At 44.8% G+C, this 24,234-nt stretch overlaps 1 long non-coding RNA gene across 2 annotated transcripts; it reads left to right on the top strand.

Annotated features, from left to right (window-relative positions):
• The first annotated feature begins 1,985 nt into the window (after nt 1-1,985).
• On the top strand, nt 1,986-10,491 carry LOC116942669 (uncharacterized). Of its 2 annotated transcripts, XR_004402831.2 has the most exons (3): nt 2,091-6,278; nt 6,496-7,070; nt 9,954-10,491. It is a non-coding gene; the product is annotated as an uncharacterized LOC116942669 (long non-coding RNA). The 2 variants fall into 2 exon arrangements; XR_004402830.2 differs by lacking the exon at nt 9,954-10,491 and having other exon boundaries at nt 1,986-6,278; nt 6,496-7,886.
• The last annotated feature ends 13,743 nt before the right edge of the window (nt 10,492-24,234 follow it).

The following is a 24,234-nucleotide window of genomic DNA, read 5'->3' as shown; positions in this document are numbered from 1 at the left end:
ACCACTCCGATTTCTCCCCAAACGCAAAACACCCAGCGTGGATCTTTGTGAAAAATTAATATTCAGCTGAGGCGAGCTAAGTGTAAGACGATGCTAATTCCTACGCAGTTTATGTGCAGGGAGGACGCGGAGGCGGCGGGGGGGGGGGGGGCAATGGGCAAGGCAAGCGTCGTGCGCGTTTGAGTCCCAGGCTCTGCAGGAGCTGCCTGTCACCCGACATCTCAAGATCATGGATTGAGGCTGCCCTCGGAGGACGTGGCTGCAGTCGGTGATCAAGGCAGAGGGTAACAAAGGCACGACTCGTGGCGCTGCCAACGGGCGAGGGAGGGCGGGCGGGGGTGGTCAAGTTGCCGTCGAATGTGATTCGAGGGGAAATGTTTGAAAAACCGATCCACCCGCTGTGAACAACCCCGACAATAGTATGGTCCGTATTGAGAAGTCACCAGTCCATACCCACCACCTCCAGAATGCGACGACGCGAAGGCGGGCGACAGGGGGGGTGGGTGAGGCGTGCGGAGGTTGAAGAGAGCCCGGGGGTCAAGGATGACAACAAGATGACGAACCCTTTTAGCAGGTTTATCACTGGCTGCGATATATGACGACACTCCTTCCCCGGGCACCCGTCAGCGGCGTCTCCATGGTCTTTACAATGCACAGCTCTGAGGAGGCAGGCTACGGGAATTAGGATTTTCAAACGTGCTCGAACTGCATCCCTTACTCGTCCTCTGCGATTTAGAAGTTTGCTTTTGTCCCTTGCTGCTGCTGCTGCTGCTGGGCTCACGCAAGGGCACCGCGGACCTCCGTTGTAAATTGGCCGGGCAACTGGCCAAGCGGGATCGATCATCCGTGCAGCGAACTCAAACCTGTCCCAGTCGACGTGCCAAGGCCCTCTCGGGGCTCGCTTGGGTGTGCACGCCGCTGCAGTGACGAGCCGCACGAGGCGCCTGTGGGTGGCAAGTTCGTGTTTTGCTGCCAGGAATACGCGTTAGAATTTGATAGCATGTCGTGGAAGTTTTATTTAAATTGTTTTTTTTTTAAAATCTAGCTTCAATTTAGCATGCTTCGTGTAAACAATTGAGAGGGCGACGAGATTGTTTTGCTTGCTGGTGAAAATACAGTGGTGGTGATGATGGTTGCAATTATTTTAATAAAAAAAACGAGTAGCCTCGCACGCCCCTTTTGACATAACCGTCCCACAATCCATTGATCCGTCCAGCCAACCAGCCAAGCTTTTCTAATGCTGTATAAGTGTAGTAACTCCAATGGACTGGCCACTGCAACCGCATGCCTGAGAACCGCCTTCCTCGCCAGATCATTTCCCCCCAGCTCTACAATGGGACAGTGGACGGGGAGGGGGTGAGGGAAGCGGTTCAAGGACACCCTCAAGTCCTCCCTGAAGCGCCGAAACATCGGCCTTCAAGACCGAGAGGAGCAGGCTGCCGACCACCGCCAAGGGTATCCGCCGGGCCCCGGGTGCGATCCACTCCGGGACCCAACGTGTCGACGCCGAAGTGGATCGCCGGCTAAAAAAGAAAGGAAAAGAGAAGCCAACCCGGCACTGCGGATTTCACTTCCACCTGGGAGCGCATGGCACCTCCCCCCCAATGGCCAAAGATCTACGCAACCAGAATTGGACTCCTCAGGCAACTCAAGAGCCACCACCAAAACCTGATAGACGTCATCTTCGCAACCCAGGGGACTGCTACCAAACCTGTCAACCCCTTATCAGTGCCCTACCTTATTACAGACCAATTAAGACCCTATTGGTCACCCCGTGCCTTTATAAATCCCAACGTTCATCCCACAACGTCCCATCGCAAGGGAGAAATACACACAAATGGACACAAAATTATTTTGCCCGCATTGAAACGGCTGTACGCCGTATGGACCTGTAAACTCAATTTCCCTGTACAAGAAGACGTGTTTACCGTATGGCTTGACAGCTACGTTGCTATCGACGACGATGACAACGAGTATGATAGCCCCGCGGTGGGGGGGGGGGCTTAACGTCAGCGCGTAATAAGCCGGCTCATCGCTGTGGATGCGAGCGACGTCATCACGCAGACGTGATGACGTCATCGCACACACCTGGCCGGGCGCCAGGTAGGCAGACATCCAGGCTGGAAGCCAGCGAGAAAAAAAAACTTTTCGGATGCAGCGCAGTCGTGTTTAGTATGGAGTGTGGTCATTTGAAAGAAGAAAATGCACGGGTAGTATAGTTTCCGTATTTGTGACACGGGCTACGATGCATGGCACACAGTAAGTAGCTCACTCTTGAAATTGATATCACAGTGTATTTCATATTCACGTCAAACAAATGCACATTGGTAACCTGATGCAGAGATTACCAAGCTGAGTTGATAATGGAACCCTCGACTCTGGCTCAGCGATGAGAGCACAAACCACATCTGCCCTACCATGATTTACAGCATATATATCGTAAAAAAATACATCTGTGAGCACAGCCGATGCGATTGAAGGCTGATAAACATACGGCATACACATATATACACGTGTAATAGCAGGGCTGCCGCCCTCAGAAACTGTTTCCACTGGGGGCCCTAAAAATCCAAACACTGCCTGTGGCTGTTGACGGACGCACAGCTGGTACAACAGCTGATGCCAAAGAAAATCTTGTCTGCTGAAATTGATGTACATTTTCTACCAAGACTGGGCAAGGGAAATTTGATATTCAGCAGCACTTGAACCTGCCCGATTTCAAACATTCATGCTTAATCGTCTAGAAAATAACTTATCTGCCTGCCTTGAAAGTCAAGGCCAACACATGTCTGCTGACAAAGGAAGATTAGGTGACGCCAAGAGCAACTAAAACAATTAACTATACAATTTTCAATTAACAATTGTGTTTTCAAGCCACTTCAGCACAACACAGCTAGCGGTAGCCACATTTAGGTCCAGAATACCACATGCTCCACTATAAAAAGATGAAGCCCACGGCCAAAAATACTTCCCCCTAATATGTTAGGAACAAAACAAGAGAGAATGTGATCTGAAAATAGGTCATGTGCTCCCGTGGTTGTGATTTGTTCTATAAATTTACATTGCTGGAATTCTGCGAAGATTTCACAGTAAATATTTGCTATAATTGATTCATCAATTTAACTGAGTGTAATGCATATATTACATGTGTTGAAATTGTGCGTGTGAAAATGTATTACAAACAAATTCGGGCCAATGAGCAGAACCAAATTCTACAAATGTGACAGACAAAATGAGAAGCAATAACAAATAAGCTGGTGAAATTGAGAACACTCATTCCTGAATTTTATCTCAGCCTCGAATTGTGACAAAAAAATGTTTCGAATATGTGAATTGTGACATGTCAAGAAAAAATGAATATAAATCAGAAGCTGAGACACTGGTGAATTTTGTTTACTAAAAACTAACGAGTCGAGTGTTGGAAGAATCCGCCAGATTTTACAGGCTGAACGCTCGAGTCCCTCAGCTTCCCAGTACCGTGATTTAGCAAGCCATCTCTTATAAAGTGGACATTAATGATTCTGTGACATCTGAGTTAGTCAAGTGGATCACGAGTCAAGAGTGATAAGTGGGCACTGCTGAAATTCTGGCTTAAAACCCAGGTTATCAGCCACTCATGATTGCATTGGGTTCCTAAGTATGGTGAAGGGATGGTCTCAGTTTGGTCACATAAAACTGTAGAAGACAAATCAAATTTAATTTGGTTGTGCACTCATTTGGCAAAATACCAGCTTTTGGAATTTTAAAATATCCATTTGACTGTGAAGAGCATTTTTCTGTAGCAGGGCTTATGGGAAAATAGTCCCCCTAATATATAGATGAAAAATCACACGCGTCGGTATTTCAGAAACAGTTCTATTATAATATTTATTGCCTTCCACATTCTATTGTCTAACAGGTGACATTCAACCGCTCTGCAAAAATTTATGAATTGATACTTTGTCTTATGAGATGATGCCAATGGCACAACCAGAATAAAATTGGCAAAAATAAATCAAAGAACCTTTGACATAATTTGCAAGCATAAGCAGTTGTGCAATATATTAATTGCTCAAACTGATCGTTGTGAAAAAAAATCTGCAAAAATGTGACGGCTATGATCCCCGTGATTCATCATTTTAAAATAAGTTTGAACACAAATACAGAGCATGTAAATATATTTCTAAAAACACTAAAATCACATATTACCCTTCACTCGTCAATGACTTTCATCCGTCTGCTTTGATAAAGTTTGGGTGTCTCCGACGAGGTATCTTGCAATTACCCGTGAAATTTGTTCACCTGTGAGGCCCTCTCCCCATATACGACACTTCTGTATTTGTCAGCCACGGGTCACTGCGTGCAAATTCTAAGCTCATGAAGCACCAGCTTGTCTAAAGGCCTCGCTACACAAAGGAACATATGGGGCTCATTTTGCAGTCTTGACGTCACAAACAGCTGCCAATTTGCGTCATTCGTGAATCTCCTTCACGGTGGCTTAAACTGACACACGCTGGTGCCAGCCAGCGCCAAAGTCAGCTGTGCCCCAGCTTCTTGTGTACCACGTGCCGCATTTTTATGGCTGCTTAGAGGTGAATTATCACGGACTGGGAACCAAGCAAATTGGCACAGCAGTCAAGATTTCCCGTGGCAGCCTGACTGCGCCAACGTGGCTCAGGTGCCCTGGGTGCTTGCACGTTGGAAACAGTTTTGACGGCACAGTGTCAATGTGGAATAGAGGAAGGGCCTGCACTTTGTGCTGTGTTTTAATCATTATTATGGAATAAGGCAGATAATTGCGAACATCATGTATTATTTGGACGGCAAGAGGGAACTCATGGTGTAGGTAACAACAACAACAAAACCTCTCTGGGAGGGTAAGGACTTAGGGGGGAGGAAAGGGAGGTGCCGAGCAAACCTGTAGCCACACGATGAGACAAAAAAACGAGCCGTGCTGAGCTATTCCAAGAATGGCCCTGACTTGCCTGGGTATCGCGTCTCACCATTGTGGAAACGTACGTAATTAAAATTTCTGACCCTTACCAGGTCTTCATATTCTTTGGGTCTTTCGGTAAAGCCACGTAGATATAAATAATAATAATAAAAATAATAACAATATCACGACGTTTCGATCGCAACACAAGCAATCGTCATCAGGTGAAAACATATAGCGGGAGAGCTGCTGAGGCAGGAAAAATATTTGGCGGAAGAGCTGCTAAGGCAGGATGTTATAAAGGTTTGAGATGGGTGTAGCCCAAGGGTAAATGGGCGGGGCTAGAGATGAAATTTGCATGTCAATGTAAGATCGGAGAGAACTCGGCAAGAGCCACCGTCACATCGAGGAAAACGAGCAACGGTAGCTGTGTTAGTGAATATAACTCAGAGAGTCGAAAATGACAGCTTACCAGGTCTGTTTAATGCCCCTTCATCCGGCCAACCAACCGCCACTTTATACACTCTGGCATGTAATAACTGGACAGGTAGACTCTATAGCACCCCTTTTGAAATCCGCGAGCTCCTCCTTGCAATCCATTTTGGGAAGCTCAGCAAGGTAGAAACATGAAAATTAACCATAGACTGACTGTGTTGCTCTTGAGACAATAGCTGACACAAGCCTATTTTGAGTGAATGTAACAGAATGGGGGAGTGTAAGCGCCAATAGCCAATGCCATGTATATCCGGCCACTTGTGTCCAAGCACTGGATTTTGCAATCCGCAGGTCACTGGCTCAAGCTTGGGTACGCACACATCTTCCAAAGGCACAGCACGGGAGACATTCATTAGTATTTGCGACTGTAGCAGTATGTTCTACGTAATGCCCCTTCGATAGAGCCGCATGTGGTGGTTTAAAGAGCCGCATGCGGCTAGGGAGACGCCGCTTGTGCCGCTGCTGCTCAAGAGCTTCTTCTTGTGGAGGCTCTTCTGCCAGCAGTGGCGTGAGCGAGCAACAGCAGAGATGCCTTTTTACCTTTCCGCTGACATCGCCGCAGTAAACGCCGCGCTGTTAGGAGCGCGGGCAGCGGCTGTGCTGATGGTACCGCGTTCCTGTGCCCCTCCGTTCCTCCGCAGGGGACTCGGTCTGCCGGGGGGGGGGGTCGTTCTTCTCCGACGCCCCCCCCCCCCCCACCACCAAAGAAGGTTTCTGTCATCAGCGCGGCAGGGGCTGCTGCCGTGAAAGTCGAGACGCTGTCAGCTCGCCACTGCGTGTCGCGGCACGGCTCCGGGCGCACCACATTTCTGCCCCTTGCCCCCTCTGGTCCCTTTCGCCAGCATCCTTCAGTTCCCACCTTTTATATGCGGTAAGCATTTTATTCTGCGCGCGCTCAAACACACGCGTTGCAACGTGAACGCTGAGTTGACGTTGCAACGCCGTGTGTGGTTGTGGCGGTGTTAACGTCTCGCGCAGTACGTTGAGACGAAATGTCTCTTTTCGCGAGGAAGATTGGTGAGGGTGCGTGCCCTTGTGTGCAATGTGCGTGGTGTGTTGCTCAAATGTGCATCGCGGTTTGTGCGCAGGGATCCCAAGCATTTTGACGCTGCAGCGAGCTGCGAATGAAGCGGGGCACAGATTATTTTTTTCTCTCCACAAGATCGCTTCGCAGCAAAACGGGTGTCCGTCCAGCGACCGCTTTGGAGAGGTAGCGACAACGGAGGTCACAGGGCCGAGTCGAGGATGACCTCCCCACGGAGCAGCGTTCAGAACCGAATACTGATGCACAGTGCATATGGCTGCTGTGCAGTGTAAGGTAAATATATCACACTAACGGCTCTGTTGAACGATGCCAATTCATCATAGGTCCCTGTTGGAATTTTTTTGGGGGCTTATGCAATAAAGATTTGTTTGTCTTTCTCTCCCTAGCCTCGCTCACTCCCTGCACTCTGTGCTTTGCCCAACGCTGCATTGCAGTGTTGGGCAACGTCCTCATTTTAAGAGCCAGCAGGATGGCTTTAGTGCTCGTGCTTGCAATGCAAAGGGCAAAAAAAAAATGCATTGCAATGCAATTCAAATTGACTCTCACGCAACGTCAACATACAAATGCAACTGCAACGAATGAAGGGACGTGGCAGTGTTGAGACATCATGAGAGTGAAGTAAGTAAACTACAGTTGAGAACCCTAAAAGATACAGACGTGCAACAGTGCAGTGCGCAGTACAAATTCCGATATTCAGATTGTTCCGAAAAAATCGGAAAAATGAGGCCTGAATATGAAATTTCATGTTTTGTTCATATTGCCATTTCAGAATGTAAGAATCAAAATACATCTGTTTGCAATTATCAGTCTTATATTTAATTTCTATATGGAATGACAAAAGCAAGTCATGTATTATCAGATATGACTGTTACACTCAGGAGTGTAAGAGTTACATTTGCACAGTTAATTTTAATAGGTTGATGTGTCAATGTTGTTTTTCAACTCAAAATGGACACTTGGGATATGAATCTCATAAAAGACAATAGACCTCAGTTAACCTCCTTACTATACTGCCGCTTAAAAGCACCCCTTAACTACAATTGTAGGTTGGTACCGTAGACATTGCGGTTCCATCTCCGCGTGATCCACCAACCCTGCCTCCAATTCAATGGCGTTATGCTCATGAATCAGCACCCAGCCAGTGGTCGCAATGGATGTGTTCGCATTGTTTCTCTGACGTAAATAAATGAAGTGAGCATACGGAGAATGAGAAGGGGTGGGCGCTGGCAGTGCCTGTGACGGAGGGTGCTTCAAACAGAAAATAGAATTTTTTTTTAAACCGCACCGTTAGGACAGATTAGTACGACCGATACGAACACACATAGCAAACAAACGGAGGGTAAATACATAGGAATTTTAAATGCATCCATTCACCATCTGAATGCCAATTATTAAGCATAGACAGAGTTTCAGCAAAACAGAGCCCCCCCCCCCCCAAGTAAGCACGGCGCTTTCATTCACACGACCCTCGGCATTCAAGGAATCCGCAGCAGCCAGCTCTTTGTGACCATTCATAGTCGGACTCAAACAAGGTTGTCACCCACTCCACAGATAATCGTCGTTGTTGTCGAATGCATTTCAGATAAATATAAAAATAACGAATTGCACAGCACTCGCTGCAGCTGCCCATTTTGCAAAAAAAAACCCATACAGACTCTTTTCTATGGGTCAATATCCATCTGTCTGGATAATTTAGATAACAATATAGCCTCGGTTAAATTATTTTCTCACCACTTGGGAGTGTGGCAGGAATGGACAGAATACCAATCCAATTAAGATGCTCAATCCTGCTGTGGAACCCATCATTCTGTGGTGGGTTTCACAGAATGATGGCTGCTTTTGCTAAAAAATTCAGCCCCGTTCCACAATGTTTAATGCGTTTCTTCTCTCTGTAGCAGAACGGGTAGGAAAGTGCTGCCCCCTACTGTGTGCACCAGAGGTCACTTGAAGGAATTTTCCGAGGGGGCTCTGTCATCTGTGAGCCGCTCTGTAATAGCCGTCAAGGGCTGCGCACTGCTCTGCAAAAAAAATCCAAATTGGCTTCTTCGTCTCGAGACATAACGCCGATAAGCACGAGCGGGAGAATTAGGGTAAACAGATTACAACCAAGGGAGGACCCACCGCTCCTTGTTGCGCACAGGCTGAGAGGCTCAAAGTGGGCAGAGCTAAGGCGGAGCTCATGGGCGGAGTTTGCGGGCCCCTCCTCAACTGGATACCTTTATTAGTTTACAATACAAATAAAAAAATGGATTAATTATATACAACCGCGATTCCTAATGTGAGGGACAAAGCTAACCCATGCCCCCCCCCCCCCCACAAATATAGACGTCAAACTCCACCTATGGTGGAGCTACAATGTATGTAGAACTTCTTTCGCACCGTGCGTAGCCACACGCGCTAATCGGAGGTGAGGGGGAAGGCCAACAAACTGAACACAAAAAGCAGTTCTAAAGAAATTCGTTTTAAAATCTCTATTTAAAAGTGCATAGCTCCAGTGGCTTCCTGATATCGGAAGGAAGAGCGTTCCAGACGGCCGCAGACGCGCGTCTGGAAGCGCGCGATGCGGTTGCCAGTCTTTGTTCGATGGTACGCCAAAAGCCACTGCGATACAAGCGTGCATAACGCTCCGAAATTGGACGTTTCGTGGGAGAATTGTGTAAATCGGAGTTTGAGGGTATGGCGACAGAAGGGAGTGAGAGTAGGTGCAGAGACCCACAGTCCACGCCATTCATTGGACCTTTTAACAGCTCCACTCCACCGATTCGTGGTGGAAACTCTGCCACAAATTCAGAGCACCCCAAACCTCAGTGGGGTTAGAGTAAGTGCTGACACGCGCAGAAGATGAAAAGGATGATGATGATAATAATAATAATCCATAATCCTGACTATGTTGGTGATGATTATGATTATGATAAATATATTCATACTGGCAATAATGGTGATAAGTAAAGATCGCCATTTAAGAGTGTGATAGTGATGATAGCGATGGTAATGCTTATAATAATGAAAACAGTGATAATAATTCAGGTAATAGAAATGATTTTGATTTAAAGCTTTCGTGACTGCAGCGATTCATATTCTTTGTTCTTTCGGTAAAGTCACCACGTAGAAGGGAAACAATAAAATAAAACAAATTATAAAACAATAAAATTCTCACGACGTTTCGACTGCAACACAAGCAATCATCATCAGGTGTGAAAACCACCGAACCCTAATGGAAATGATGTTCATGATATGAAGATAATGATTATGTTATTATAATGACAATCATGACTATGCAGATAACGATGGAAAAGTTTCATCGAGTCTGAATACGAATTTGTACTGCATTGGGATGTTTGGTCACTTCTCGTTACAATGAGTGTGGTTTTGCTCTTTGAAAAAGGAATGTGGCATATCTGGGGGAGTATAGCACATTAGCGGATATCGTTCAAAAGGCTGCACAGATTATTTCACCAACCCACTTGCTGTACTGCTAACTCGCTGCTGTCAATATCTCAGCAGGGACAAGTAACTTGTGAGCTCGACGGTGTGGAAATTATGTGCGGGTGGCCGCACGCATCAGGGAATTTTGTTTGCTCATCTCTGAACATGATTAATGATGCTTGTTCATGCAAGAATTCATTAAATCACGACTCAACGACACATTACTGCCACAAAAAGAGGTATTTTGTCAAAAAAGTTATGCATTGAATTGGTTCTGTCACAGTAGGGTTGAAAAAATATACATTTATTTTACAACCAAAAAAATGAACTGCAATAATGAAATGGACTGTAATTGTTCCTGTGCATTGCAAATTCCTATATCCGAATCGTTCGAGACTGGATATGCGAAATGGTCCCATGTATAAACATTGTATGACTATCAATAATACACCACACACCAGTTACATTGGGCATAGATTATAATTATTGGACGAAAACGAACCACAAACGTCTTCTTGGTTCTTTCGGTAAAGTCACGTAGGATGGAAATAAAATAATAGAAATAAAACATAATCAAATAAAATTCTCACGACGTTTCGGCCACAACACAAGTAGCCTTAAATTTTGATTTAAAGCTTTCGTGACTGCAGTAATTCATATTCTTAGTTTTTTCGGTAAAGTCAACGTGACTTTACCGAAAGAACTAAGAATACAAGTAGCCTTCTTCAGGTGAAGAAACAGGACTGTCCAGAAGACAGCTCTTGAGTGAACGCTGCCAAGCATGGACAGCGTCTTTTAAGCTGTGTGGGAGGAATCAACATGTGAATTAGCATGTTGATATGAGGGAAAAGCTTCGGAACGGAGGAGGGGTGCTGGGTTAAAAAGAGAAGAAGATACAGCCACGGTGCGCCACTCTGTCCTGTGCTGCACCACAACCATGCTATAAACTGGACTACTATGCATTACAATACTATACCTTCCAATCTAAACTACATGGTATAATATCACATCCATAGACAAAATTCCACCTTTCAATTATACAATGCGTTACTATACACTACCCTATACTTTAGACTATAAAATATTAGACTTGTAATATTACATTGTCTTATTCTATCAACCCTGCTGTATACCGCACTGCTGTATATTCATTGTACAATTACGATACTATATATTGCCTTATGAATTATGTTAAACATTACAATGTTATACTATTTATTATTATACCACATGCTATAAACCATATCATTGACCGTCATGTAAAAGGTATTAAGAGGCAGTGCCAGCGAATGGACTGCGGTCTGAAGGTCACCGTAAAATACAATCAATCAAGAGCCGAAATGGTTTAAAACATCTTTCCAATGGTTACTAATCCAGAATCCATCTTCTCGGTTGAAATTGACTCTGTGTTTGTATATGTGGATGGCCTCATGAACGAATTGAACCACAAACGGCTTTAAGACATCGGGGAACGCTCTACTAGACTTTAGAAGTGGGCACGTTCATTGCGAGATTAGGAATACATCCCTGCTTGTGAATGTGTGAACATCGATAGAAGAATTACCGTTGCACCACGCACATGTATACTGCCGCGTGGAGGTGGGTATTTTATTTGGTCAGTGCGGATTCGTGATGACTGGATGTGCGGACGGTGTGCTGCATATTCCGAAGGAGCATACCGAATCGTTGACGTAAATTTATATCGACTCTTAAACTCACAATACACGCATTGCACGTATCAAAATCGACGTGTATTTACTACTATAATGAGCCAAGAATGTTTGTGTGTCCCGCGCGTGACGTCACTCCACGCCGATCAGCCCACCTCATTAATAATCATGAACAGGTGACGTCCTCCACATGGACCCCCCATCCATTAATAATAATTAGCGGGTGACGTCACTCCACATGGGGGGGGTGCGAGGCGCCTCCTCCCCCCTCCTCGGCGTCAACTCACAACCCTCACTACAAAGGCAGAACCCTCACGTCACGTGATCTCCGTAACGCTGTTGTTGAGACATCAAAGTAAAAAGGACGTCGTGATGAACAAGGGATTATAACCTTTAAATGAAATAGGTCTGTGTCACCGCGCCCTTACAAACTGCACACGAATTAATGCAGTGAATATATCACGTCGCGGTCTGCTTTTCGCTGCACGTTTCAGATTTACTGCAATATACCCGTCCTCGGACAGGCAAAAGGCTAGTGCCGCTAGTCTATATATATTAAAGGGAAATTTGTGAATATGTGTGTCTGTTCAAAATGTTTAGCGTACTTCCCGACATGCAACAGACTTGAAATGTTCTATGTGGGTACTTTCCAGACTGTACACCATGCAAAAATTATTTTAAAAAATGAACTTTTGTATTTTTTTTTGGGGGGGGGGGGCGCAATTATGCATATATTTTGCACGGCAAGTGAGCTGTGACGTCACATCTCTGTCATGTCACCCGTATGCGGAAGCATCACACAGTGTGCCTGCTGATGTCACTCCCCCCAACCCTCCGCGGGTAAAGTGACGTACAAATGTGTTGCAGGTCTAAGGCGTTCTTCGCGCAGCATTGCCTTTATTATTTCAGTCGTTTACTGCCGTACGCACCCTGAAAGTTGTGTGTCTGCAGCAAGCGCGTGTATGTGTACCTATGGACCCGTGTGCGCGTGTGTGGGGGGAGCGGTAGTGTAGTGGTTAGCGTGCTGTCTGTGTGTGTGTGGGGGGAGCGGTAGTGTAGTGGTTAGCGTGCTGTCTGTGTGTGTGGGGGGAGCGGTAGTGTAGTGGTTAGCGCGCTGCGCTACGAACCCGGCGATTCCCGCTAAACGGCCACCACCGGTGACGATTATTTGAACCGGTCCTGGGCCTCCCCTAGGTCAACTCAGCCTCAAACGAGTAACTAATGTGGTGTGTGAACATCGCCACTGGGGGGACAAAGCCGGCCGGGCGTGGTGAATCCAAGTCCCGGGCTAGTCTATTTATATGGTTTGCGTGTGACGGGTTCACACTGGCAGCCACAATGTAAAACACGTGATTCATTCCATCCTTAACGCGAAGTTATGAATAATAATCATTTACAGCTCTTTGTCAATCCATGCCTCGATGAAGGCCCTTATGCCATGTTGGCAATGGGGGTTACTTGACCATACTTCACCACGTTGTGTGAGTGGAGGTTGGTGAAGGGGATGCCCAAGATCAGTTCAAATATCACTCGCCACTGATGTTAGCCGTGCACGGGAATCAAACTCAGGTTGCTGACTTTACAGCGCAGTGCACCCAACAAACAACGAGCTGTATTTGTAAAATCAAGAATTTACGGTGATACTATAGTGAAATCAGAAGCAGGCATGTGTTTAGCGTACAAAGGTAAGATGCAACATGCACGTGCATTTCTGGCAAGTTGTCATTTTTGTTCAATGATTCTTTGCAAATGTGTAAAATGTAAATTTGCAAAGTATCGAGAAAACGCTGGGGAAAAAATTGTTTCTTGTATTTTATAATCGGGAGAGCATATCTTATGATGCAGAACCGTCTTCCAGAAAATTCTTATGAACGTGCTGCTTTAAAATGGGAAGGTGTCTTCTGGGAGATGATTTGAAATGGCTGGTGGTGACTTCTGTACTTTTCTGTCTTCCAGATAATGAATCCCAACTTTCCCTTTTAAAATACGTGGGGGGGGGGGGGGGGGGAGTGCGTCTTATAACATGGAGAATACGGTGGTGGTGGTAATAATAATGTCATGGAAAATTGTAGTCGCCTCTGACTGGATCTAGCTACATTTGACCTGACCAAGTGTGAAACAACGCACAGACGCACTACGTTGATGTACACAGACTGCTGTGTTTCAGACTAAGAGGCCGACCATAAATGACGTCACGCGATTTTTGACGATTTTTGACCCCCCCCCCCCCATCGTCACACGGCGCCACAAAAAATTCAGACCCCCCCCCCTCAAATATGACGTCACAAAGCTCTGCTCCCCCACCCCCCCAATAAAAAATAAAACATGCTTCAAATCGCTTTAAACTATTGTCATTGTAGTGCGTATTTAAAGTGGCGCTGCACTCTGATGTTGCAGGAGAAAACATTTATTAAAAAGTCTATTTCATTAAGTAGAACGTGTTGTCTGTATTTATTCAAAGTTGCGCATTTTGATGTGACGTCACATTTCTCAAACCCCTCCCCCCCCTCGTCACACATCGTCACAAATGTCTGCCCCCCCCCCCCCCCCCAGGTGCGTGACGTCATTTATGGACGTCCCCTAAAGCGAATATAACATTGAATAGAAATGGTGACCAACCCAAACTCAAACTAAAAAGAGAAATGGCCTGCGTAATAAACACGGCACAAACAAACCCTCTATAAATATGCACTGCGGAGTTTGGAAACATTTGAGATGACCGAGCCTCCGAATGCGTTTATGGACACGGCCACGTAAAATGCATAAGCGCTAAAGGAAAGGATAATCATGCACCTAATTAAGACGGCACTCAAGCGACATGTGTGTGTGTGTTGCCTTCACGAGCATGCGACATGATTTGTATCCATGGTTATGTTACCACATGCAGGGGGGGATGCAGTGCCGGATTAAGCTAGTGCGGGGCCTGTAGCATATGTTATTTTAAAAAAACACATACATATTAAAACACAAGTTTTTAACTTGCATAAAGTAATTGTATTTTTTATTTATTTGCTATACAGCCAGATAACACGACATAACCTTAAACACCCAGTCGTTCATAAAAGTTGAAGGCAGTATAGTACTATAGTGATGGAGCAAGTGCAGAATCACTGAACCGGAATTGATAGCTTGAAAGTATTTAGCGCGGGGCTCTTGAAAGTGCGGGGCCCCCGTAGCATGTGTAGTAGCTACTTTTGCTACTCGGATAATCCGGCACTTGGGGGATGCGCTCATATCCCAAGGAGCAAAAAAAAATAGACTTCACCCCCACCCCCGCCCGCCCGGGGATTTCAAACCTGGTTGAGCTTTTCATACAAATGAATTCCCATTAAAAACCGCTCGACAGTTTTACATTATTTATTGATGTGAAAAAGGTCCGAGAAAGAATAATTGAAATCCGCATTGGCACGCGAGACTTTCAAATGCCAAGCGGTTTGGCCCCCTCCTGCCCGTGTTCAATACGCTACGGTCGGAGTTGAAGGAGACGGCGATTATTTTTGTTACTGCCCACACTCTCACTGTGGCACCATTCGCTTTGCCATTTCAAAGGCCATGAATGTGACCACATTCCAAGGCCTCTTCATTTAATAGTCTTAATCCTGGTCTGCCTTGAATAATTGCCCTGGTTAGACACACTCCCATGGTGTGTTTCCATCCATGTCCCTCCAACAATGATTTCATTTTGTTCTGTGAACCTGTTTTACCGATTTTGAATGTGTCCAAATATGACCGTGTTAATGAAAACAGCAACTCAAAAAATTACACGCACCTTTTAGACTCTGGAATAGTTCAGACCATGATAATAAAGAGGCAGGGACACTCGAAAAAACACGCTGACTTGTTTATTCTGAGCAATCGTATGAAATCGTGCGATACTATAACATCATATAAATGTGATATTACGAATTGCGGATGAACAAGACTGTACTTCTCACCGAGACCCGTTTCAACAATGAACTCAAAGGCTGTCCATGGCCCTCACATTTGATCAACAGGCAGCCTGCGCACGTCACCGGCATGGCCCTGTCAAATACGATGTGGGGACGCACATCCGTCATCCAGCATTGTGGAGGTGAGGGTTGATGGATCACTGCAATTCATGTTTTAAAACTCCGTCTAAATGTATGTGCTCAGGTTCCTTTAAGGTGGAGCCTGTGACTCTATCCTGGTCTCTTGAGTTCTCACCGATGAATGCTCCATCCATGCTGCACGTCCTGGCGGTATCGCTGAAATCCACACTGCGTCAACCACATCATTGGACTGGATGAGGAACCTTTGCATTCATTTATAACGATCATTTAGAAAACAATTAAACTATTGCTTTTCGCAATGCCATACGAACGAAGAAGAAGAAGAAAAAGAAGAAGAAAAAGAAAAAGAAGAAGAAGAAAAAGAAGAAGAAGAAGAGGAGGAAGAAGAAGAAGTTCTCACCTGGCTAAAAAAAATAGATTTTTTTTTAAAGTAATCGTTCCACCAAATCGTGATAATCGAATCGCGGGGGTGGGGGGGGGGGGTGAGGTCTGGTTGACTGAGAGCGTAAGTCGCTCTCATTGACTGAGCGATTGATGGGGCCGGGTGCATTTCCTCGGTCAGCGCGGCCACGTGTTCTCACCCGTAAGCGCTTTGTCGATATTTTGATTTTCTAAAAAAAATGTTGGTTAAAAAAAATCTCCAGGACAAAGAGCGTTATGATGAATCCGTGTTGTACGGGACCGTGCTAAGCTAGGTGCTGCCTGTATGTTTGTTTAGGATGCATGCTATAACCCATAATGCTTCACAAGGGTACATAATATATGGCATAGGTAAATGTGTAGAAAATGACCCAGAATTGATGGCACAGTCCTGCGAAGGCCCAACTCACATAATCCCTGAACTGTGGTCGCTTTAGCTGTGTTAAGAGATACATCCATGAGGTAGGGACTGTCCTTCGCAGATTCAAGTGTAAAATCTAACTTCTAACGAGTTTATTTCTCATCAGTCACGTTATTTTCCTGACCGTAGTTTTTATCAATCCTATTCGTTTCTATAAATTCTATACATTTCTATGAAAATGTGTCATTCTATACATTGGCTGTACGAGTTGTATTTCGCACTGTAGAAAAATATAAATTATATTTTACGTGAGAAATACTTCCAGTTTCATGTTTTGGTTAATGTAGGGTAACATAAAACAAAGGGAAGGGGTCGTCGCACGAATGGTGAACCAAACCCTGTTTCATTTTCGATTTAAAGCTTTCGTGACTGCAAGGATTCATCTTCTTTGGTTCTTTCGGTAAAGTCACGTAGAATGAGAATAAAATAATATCATTGAAGCTCTGTCGTCCCGACATGTCTGTACCTTTCACCTGAAGACGGTCGCTTGTGTTGTGGCCGAAACGTCGTGAGAATTTTATTGTGTTATTTTATTATTTTATTCTCATTCTACGTGACTTTACCGAAAGGACCAAAGGAGACAAACCCTGTTTTTTTCCCATTTTGCTTTTGGATTTGCGTATTACAGATTTGCCGATTGCGGCTATTTTCCAGAACGTAACCGCCCGCGATGGGCAAGGTTTTGGTGTATTTGTAATCTTTTGTCATACATATATCATCTGAGAAAGGGTAATACGGGCACGTAAAGTCTGTGATAGTGGAGCTTCGAGAACAATGTAAAGATGCTCAGAGAGTTGTAGAAAGAGACCTGGGGACCTTTTTCCCACGTGGATCGAAGCTCTGTTGTCCTGTGCTGGGTGACCTCTATGCTGCCATAGGCACCAACAAAGAGACCCAATCGATTTGGTGGAACGAAATCAATGTTTGGCCAGGAGTGATTAAAAAAACATGAGCGCACTGCAGGTTTTCTGTGTCAGAATGTCAAAATATATACCGTATAAAATAACGCCGCAAGAGAACGCGGTGCATGGCAGTCCGGCACGCTCGTCAACCAGGCCTGTCTGCACGATCGCGACAGTTAGACTCCCACTTGCAACTATCTGCCATGGGTTATCGCCGAAGGGGCGACGTCTGCGTGGTGACTATTGAAGACCACGTTGGGGGGCGCTCATTCTCAGCAGCAAATGCCACGGTAAATTATTACAATGAACCACCCCCGGGTTCATCCATAACTAGCGATCCAGGTCTCATTGGCGAAATACACTGATAGGAAATTAATAAACCTCAATAGACTCCGAAATAGTAACTTCTTTTTGACCACACGAAACTTTGTCAATCCACTTGCTGAGTGATGGCCTGTCATTCTTCACTTTGCTAGCCAGTGCGAGTTGGTGAAGGCGAGAAGCATGGTCAGCTGTGGCATATAAGTACAGTACAACAATCGATGTTCCTGTACCGTCTCCTTGCTGCACATAACGGAGCCCCTAAAGTCAATAACACCTGGTTGAAGAGGCATGGATCTATCCGGACTTAACCTTGTACGTAACTCCTGATATCTGAAAAGAATGCGCATCTTCCCCGTGATTTGGTCACGGGAAAATAATACCGTACAATTGAGGAGACCAAATATAACAGTTATGCACTTTACTTTTGTGTTGCAAAAAGGAAATATTAAACAGCCTGAGTGTACTCTCTGGCTCAAGGTTGGACAACCGTTACCAATTCAATTGGAAAGCAGACTCTGTGGTGTAAATAATACTCCGTGCCAATGATGACTCTCTCACCTTGTACTTTATACACTTAAAGGTGACTGCAGTTGATGCAAACAATTGCAAAACACTCCTGCTGATTTATCAAAACAAAAATCACAACTCTCGGTGCATTGCTTAGGGCTCGTTTGCGAATGCGATGATAATTAAATCGGCAGTTGTTGAAAATAGAAAAATTATGGCAAAGCATATATCGTAAAAAAATAAAATTGCTTATGTCCTACAACGGACGTAATTTAAGTAACTAAAACTGTACTGGTGAAGAAAATTTCACTTTGGAGTTGGAGCGAAAAGATCAGTTCACGTGCAGGAGTGAGATGGATGATAGCTGCACGGGGACCTGACCTTCATCCAGCAGTGGAGAGGCAAGGGCTGACAGTGATCTAAACGGCACGGTATTCAATAAGCTACGCATCTGTAATAGTTTCACTCTCTCATCGGAATACAAGCACATTTAAACGAGTGATGAGAGTGATGCTATTTTGTAAATACATGTCATCTGCTCTGCGATCTTATAGCAATTGAACAGCTCTCATTATATTTTGATTTAAAGCTTTCGTGACTGCAGTAATTCATATTATTAGCTCTTTCGGTAAAGTCACGTTGAAGGGAAACAATAAAATATATAAAACAATAAAAATTCTCACGACGTTTCGACCATAACGCAAACGGTCTTGCCGTTGGTTTTTCACACCTGATGATGACCGTTTGCGTTATGGTCGAAACGTCGTGAGAATTTTTATTGTTATAGATATTCTTATTGTATTGTTTCCCTTCAACGTGACTTTACCGAAAGAGCTAAAAATATAGCTCTCATTATTTTGCGAAAGTGTACCAATGCGTGCTACTGTGTAGCAGCATCAAAGGCATTCAGTTTTTACATTAACCACAATTAATAAACGTATTACTGGCAAAGTACACAGGAGTACACCAAGTCTTGTTGAAGCTGCGTTGCTTGAAGAAAGAAAACAAAGAGAAGCGACCTGGCCACAAATGATAGCGTAACGAAGTGGCTTATCACGTAGCACTTTATAGCAGCCACATACTCTAAACGCATATTTTTTAAATGTGTAGGGAAAAACCAGAGGACCCGGAGAAAAATCCACACGACCACGGGGGAGAACATGCAAATTCTCAACACACAAGCGTCAGGGTCGGGATCGGGATCGAACCCACGACCTCCTGTATACCAGGCGAGGTAGTTAACATCTCACCACCGTGGCACCCGAGTTTTGTCCAATAGCTGAAGCCGTAAAATCGTCCCCTAAATCGTGTACTTTTTGATGATAAAGCTGCCGTTGCTTGGCCTGCTTTAAAGAAAGCCTTGAGACAAAGTGCCTTGACTCATCCTGATTGCTGATGAAAAACGCATTCTGCACGTTCCACCACAGCTTTGAGTCTTTATTTTATTTATTTACTTCAAATAGCATTCATCCTTGACATCCTTTCATTGAGATAGTAAACACATCAAATTCTCAAGGACACCTTGGTGTGGCCATCAAAGGCAGACTGTAGCATACTATTTGAAGCAGAAACATACTGCAAGCAAATGCCCGAAATTATTCTCCACAATGCTAATGTGGCCTGGTGTCTCAGGGGAGCCTAAAATGGCTGTGTCAGAGCACTGAGCCAGCACTACTGCGATCTGCGGCTTGAATATCACACTCTCGTCTGAGCTAAAACACATTATTTGGTGATGCTGCATTGGCAGCGGTGTACAAGTGCAAAAAACACTCAAACACAGTCATCATTAACACTGCACTAAAAGGATGAGCCAACGTATCCGGCAATGATTGCCCTTTTTCGACGGTTAGCAAACGAGGCTGTGAACCTTGTGACCTGAGTTTGATGCCCAGCCACGGCAAACCTCAGTGGTGAGTGATATCGAAACCAGATCGGGGGCACCCTGCTTAACCCTAACCCTTTCAGGGCAGTGTAATTGACGAACGTGTTGAGTTTGTTGTTATTCGAGATAGACGCACGTTATCTTGTGTAGCGATGTTAATGTTCTTCTTCAGGCGGTTGTCAAATTTTTCAACTGGTGTGCATGGCCTGAAATTGAACTCAGGTTGCTGGAGTTGAGATAATATACTAAATAATGACTATAGGCATATTTCATCCCACTGATGGATTAACTCCTATCTACAATAAAAAAACTCAACACATTACTTCCTACAATATGCCAGTTTTGGGGGCTTCTTTACTAGAGCCGATTCAAATTAAGATCGCGATCTCTGTACGTGTGTGTGTACACGTGTCCCACGTGTCCATGTGCACGTGGTCAACGTGACGCACACAGCGTTAATTGCTTGCTTAGTACGTCACGTGGAGACGTGTTTAACAAAAATCGGGCGCATGAAGCATTAAAGGAGTTCATTTGTATAGGAATAGGTTTTACCCTTTTAACTGGCACAAAAACTGACACCTTTATTCAAGGCATCATGTTTGCAATAACCACAACACAAGCAGTCAAAATGCAAACAAAAAAGACAACTCTGATAATAATATGCACTGTCCTTGAATTTGATTGGTCCACACCCGAGACAGCTTTTCTTAGAGCCTAGTCTCCATCGGTGTTGTTTGCATTTTGACTGCTTGTGTTGTGGTTATTGCAAACATGATGCCTTGAATAAAGGTGTCAGTTTTTGTGCCAGTTAAAAGGGTAAAACCTATTCCTATATCTTGTTTCTGGCAAAGGAGGTCTCATAGAGTTAATTTGTAATTGCATGGGAGCAAATTGGCAATCGTGCAAAAATGTAGGGTCGCGAGGACTGGAGTTTGAGAAACCCCGGTCTGTACATGCTTGGTTGTACACGTTCGCCTATGGCACTCGCTTCGTCACTCCATCTTATCTTCTTCTTTCGTATGGCTGATGTAGACGCAGAGCAACAACTACAATTTCACATTGATGTGAGAAAGCTTGTATCGCTGTGATATCTCCTTCGTATTTGTCGATCGGGCATTGTGTCGTCATATACGTCGTACGGTGTCTTCTGGGTGACCACAGTCGCACACTGGAGCGTTTTTTTAAAATTTTCCAATGTGTGCAATCAGGTCTCCGAATCTACTGCCTTGGTTTGTGCAGTGGATGTGATTTAGGATGAACCATGATCTTCGTGGAAGATCAAACCCAGGGATCTGCTGCGTTGGGACTTCCCTCCGTCTGATGATTCCTCTGCTTCAGTCCCCACACCTGCCAAACAAACCCACGCATCCAACCGGGCCACGTCTCATTCCCCCGATAATTTCTCAGGTGGATTCATCTCGATCCAGGCCCTGCCTTTTTGGCCCTTTGGGCTCGTCATTAATTCAGCTCACAATGCTGCCGCTCACTTCATGTAGGTCACGGTGCACTGTAAATTGTTGCTCGAGGCCCCCCCAAAAAAGGAAGTGGTGTACAAATATACATCCTGCGTCGTGCAAAGTGAGAGGAATCACGAAGCACGATGCTACCCACGCTGACCTGCTTTTGACTCGGTGTCAAAATCAAAGTTTACAGCGCATTACTGAAAAGAGCATTTTTTTTGGTAGTTTACCTTATGTATCGTATTACTTGTTGCAGTATCATATATTTCAACACCGCCATTGACTGTGCTCTGCCGTGGTGCGATGCCTAACAAACTGGATTTGCAATCCAAAGGTTGTTGCTTCGACTCTCCTGGCACGGCCGTTGAAACATTGGGCAAGTTTCTTAAATCCAGCCTGACACTCGGAAAATAAATAGATGCATCACGGTTGATCGATACGTCGCATACGGCGGGGGTAAGCTGTGCGTACTCCCGTTTCTTACAAGGTGTCTGGTTATTGTGGAAGGTCAGACAAAAGTACCATTGAGAGGGGCCCTCTATAGCACCTTCTTGTGGACGCCCTTCTGCCAGCAGTTAATTGTCAGGGTTGCACCTTTACCTTTTTAATGTTGTCCAGAATCAGAATCTTTATTTATCGTGGAGGAATACGATGAGCTACGAGAATGCGGATAGGGGAAATAATCAAATGCTCATTCTAGTTAAAACTCAATTTTACCAGGTTAGGCCCACTGAGCTATAGAGTGTACTGGCAGTCTATAATGTAGACTGTAGCAATGTCCGCTAAATGTAAAGATAACCTGATTTCCAAGTTCAACCTCATTTCCAAGAAGAAACCAGATCCACACATTAAAAAGTTAGACGTTGACAAGGTTGTTATTCATCTGAGTAATAGTCCAATTTCCAATGGTTTAAAATCGGTTCTGGCGAAATGGCTGAACTTCACAGTCACCCCCAAACACGTACCAGTGAGTGACATCATTGCCCAGGTCGATGTAGCTCTTAAAGGTTTGGGACACATCGCTGCAGACGTGACAAGATCTGAAAATCGCTGCAACCCTCAAAAGCGCTAAGATATCAGTCAGCAACATCAGTAAGGATGAGCGTTTTGAGTGATTTCAATTGAAAAAGAGGGATGTATCATCATCATCTCAGCCGATAAGGGAAATGCCACAAAACCGTGTACAACAACAACAACATTCAGGACCTACTTAATGATGGTAGCTACACAAAAAATAAAAGAGATCCCACCAACAGCCTCGTTACAAAACCGAACAGTATCATCACTGATTCAGCTTCATTAATTGAACAGAACAAACGGTTTTCCTTAAAACCTTCTGCTGCTAGACCACCCAGATTATATGGCTGGCCAAAAATCCATAAAGAAGCTACACGCCTTCGTCCCATCGTCTCCACCATTGACTCACCCACCTACAAACTGCCCCTTACAACCATTCACTGGTAAGACCACCTCAGGTGTACTCAACTCAGCTCACTCGTTAGTTTCGATGTAGTCTCTTGGTTTACTAAAGTTCCTGTGCTTGACACCATTGCAGTCGTTGAAGATTTGGTCCAACAAGGACTGAATGCTGATGTACCGGCCATGTTTAGACAGCCTCACCAACACTTACTTCACCTGGAATGGAACATTCTACAAACAAGTTGAAGGTACCCCAATGGGTTCTCCCTTATCTCCAGTTGTAGGCAATCTTTTCATGGAAAAATTTGAGACAGATGCCATCTAGGCGTCCACCCTACGTCTGTCCTTGTGAAAGAGGTGCATAGATGACACGTTCGTCATCTGGCCACAAGGCCGACGAGCTCTGAACCAACTCCTCAACCACATCAATTCCATACACCCAGCCATCAAATTCACCATGGAGGTGGAAAAAGATGGCAAGTTACCATTCTTGGATGTTTTAATCGAAAAGAGACCAGATGGCTCAATGGGACACCCTGTCTACAGGAAAGCCACCCATATGGATGCCTACCTAAAACCTGACTCCCACCACCATCCATCCCAGAAGAATTCCGTCACCATAGAGCTCGATATATTTCTGACCGTCATCACCTAGCCAGTGAGCTGGAACACGTACACCAAGCTCTCAAGATGAATGGATATTCAGACAACACAATCCGTAAAGCTATCACCCCAACCGTTGGGAAAGAACCATCTGAGGACCAAATCAAAACCATCACCTTGCCATACATAGCAGGGGTCACTAAAAATAATTCCAAAATCATGAGCAAACACAAGATCCAAGTTCGATTTAACACTACTTAAATTCGTGATCTGATGCCATCTGTGAAGGATGTGATCCATGACATGCAATGCCCCGGCGTCTACAAACTAAGCTGTGTCTGTGGCAGCAGTTACATTGGGGAAACTAAGCGACATGTCTCAGACCGTGTTCGTAAACATAAGGCAGATTTGAAAAACGGCAGGACCAATACCTCGGCCGTGGCTGATCATTGTTTTAATGCGGTGGGCTCACGAAATTGTTTTCTCTAAGACAAAGGTACTTTGCAAGCCCACTGGCTATCAACAAAGATTCATTCATGAAGACATCCATATATACAGACAGTTTTAACCGAGACAACGGTATTAAACTCAGCAATCATTGGAAAGATATCATCAACCATTTTGGGTCATGACTTGATTTGTGTTTTCTTGTCAACCTCTACCGTCAGCAGTGTGTATGTGTGTAGCGAGGTGCAATGCCCCCCCCCCCATCTCTAC

This window comes from Petromyzon marinus, chromosome 15 (assembly GCF_048934315.1).
Source record: "Petromyzon marinus isolate PM22_M1 ecotype Great Lakes invasive population chromosome 15, UKy_Petmar_22M1.pri1.0, whole genome shotgun sequence".
Lineage (NCBI taxonomy): Eukaryota > Metazoa > Chordata > Hyperoartia > Petromyzontiformes > Petromyzontidae > Petromyzon > Petromyzon marinus.
This window is presented reverse-complemented; position numbering and strand designations above follow the sequence as displayed.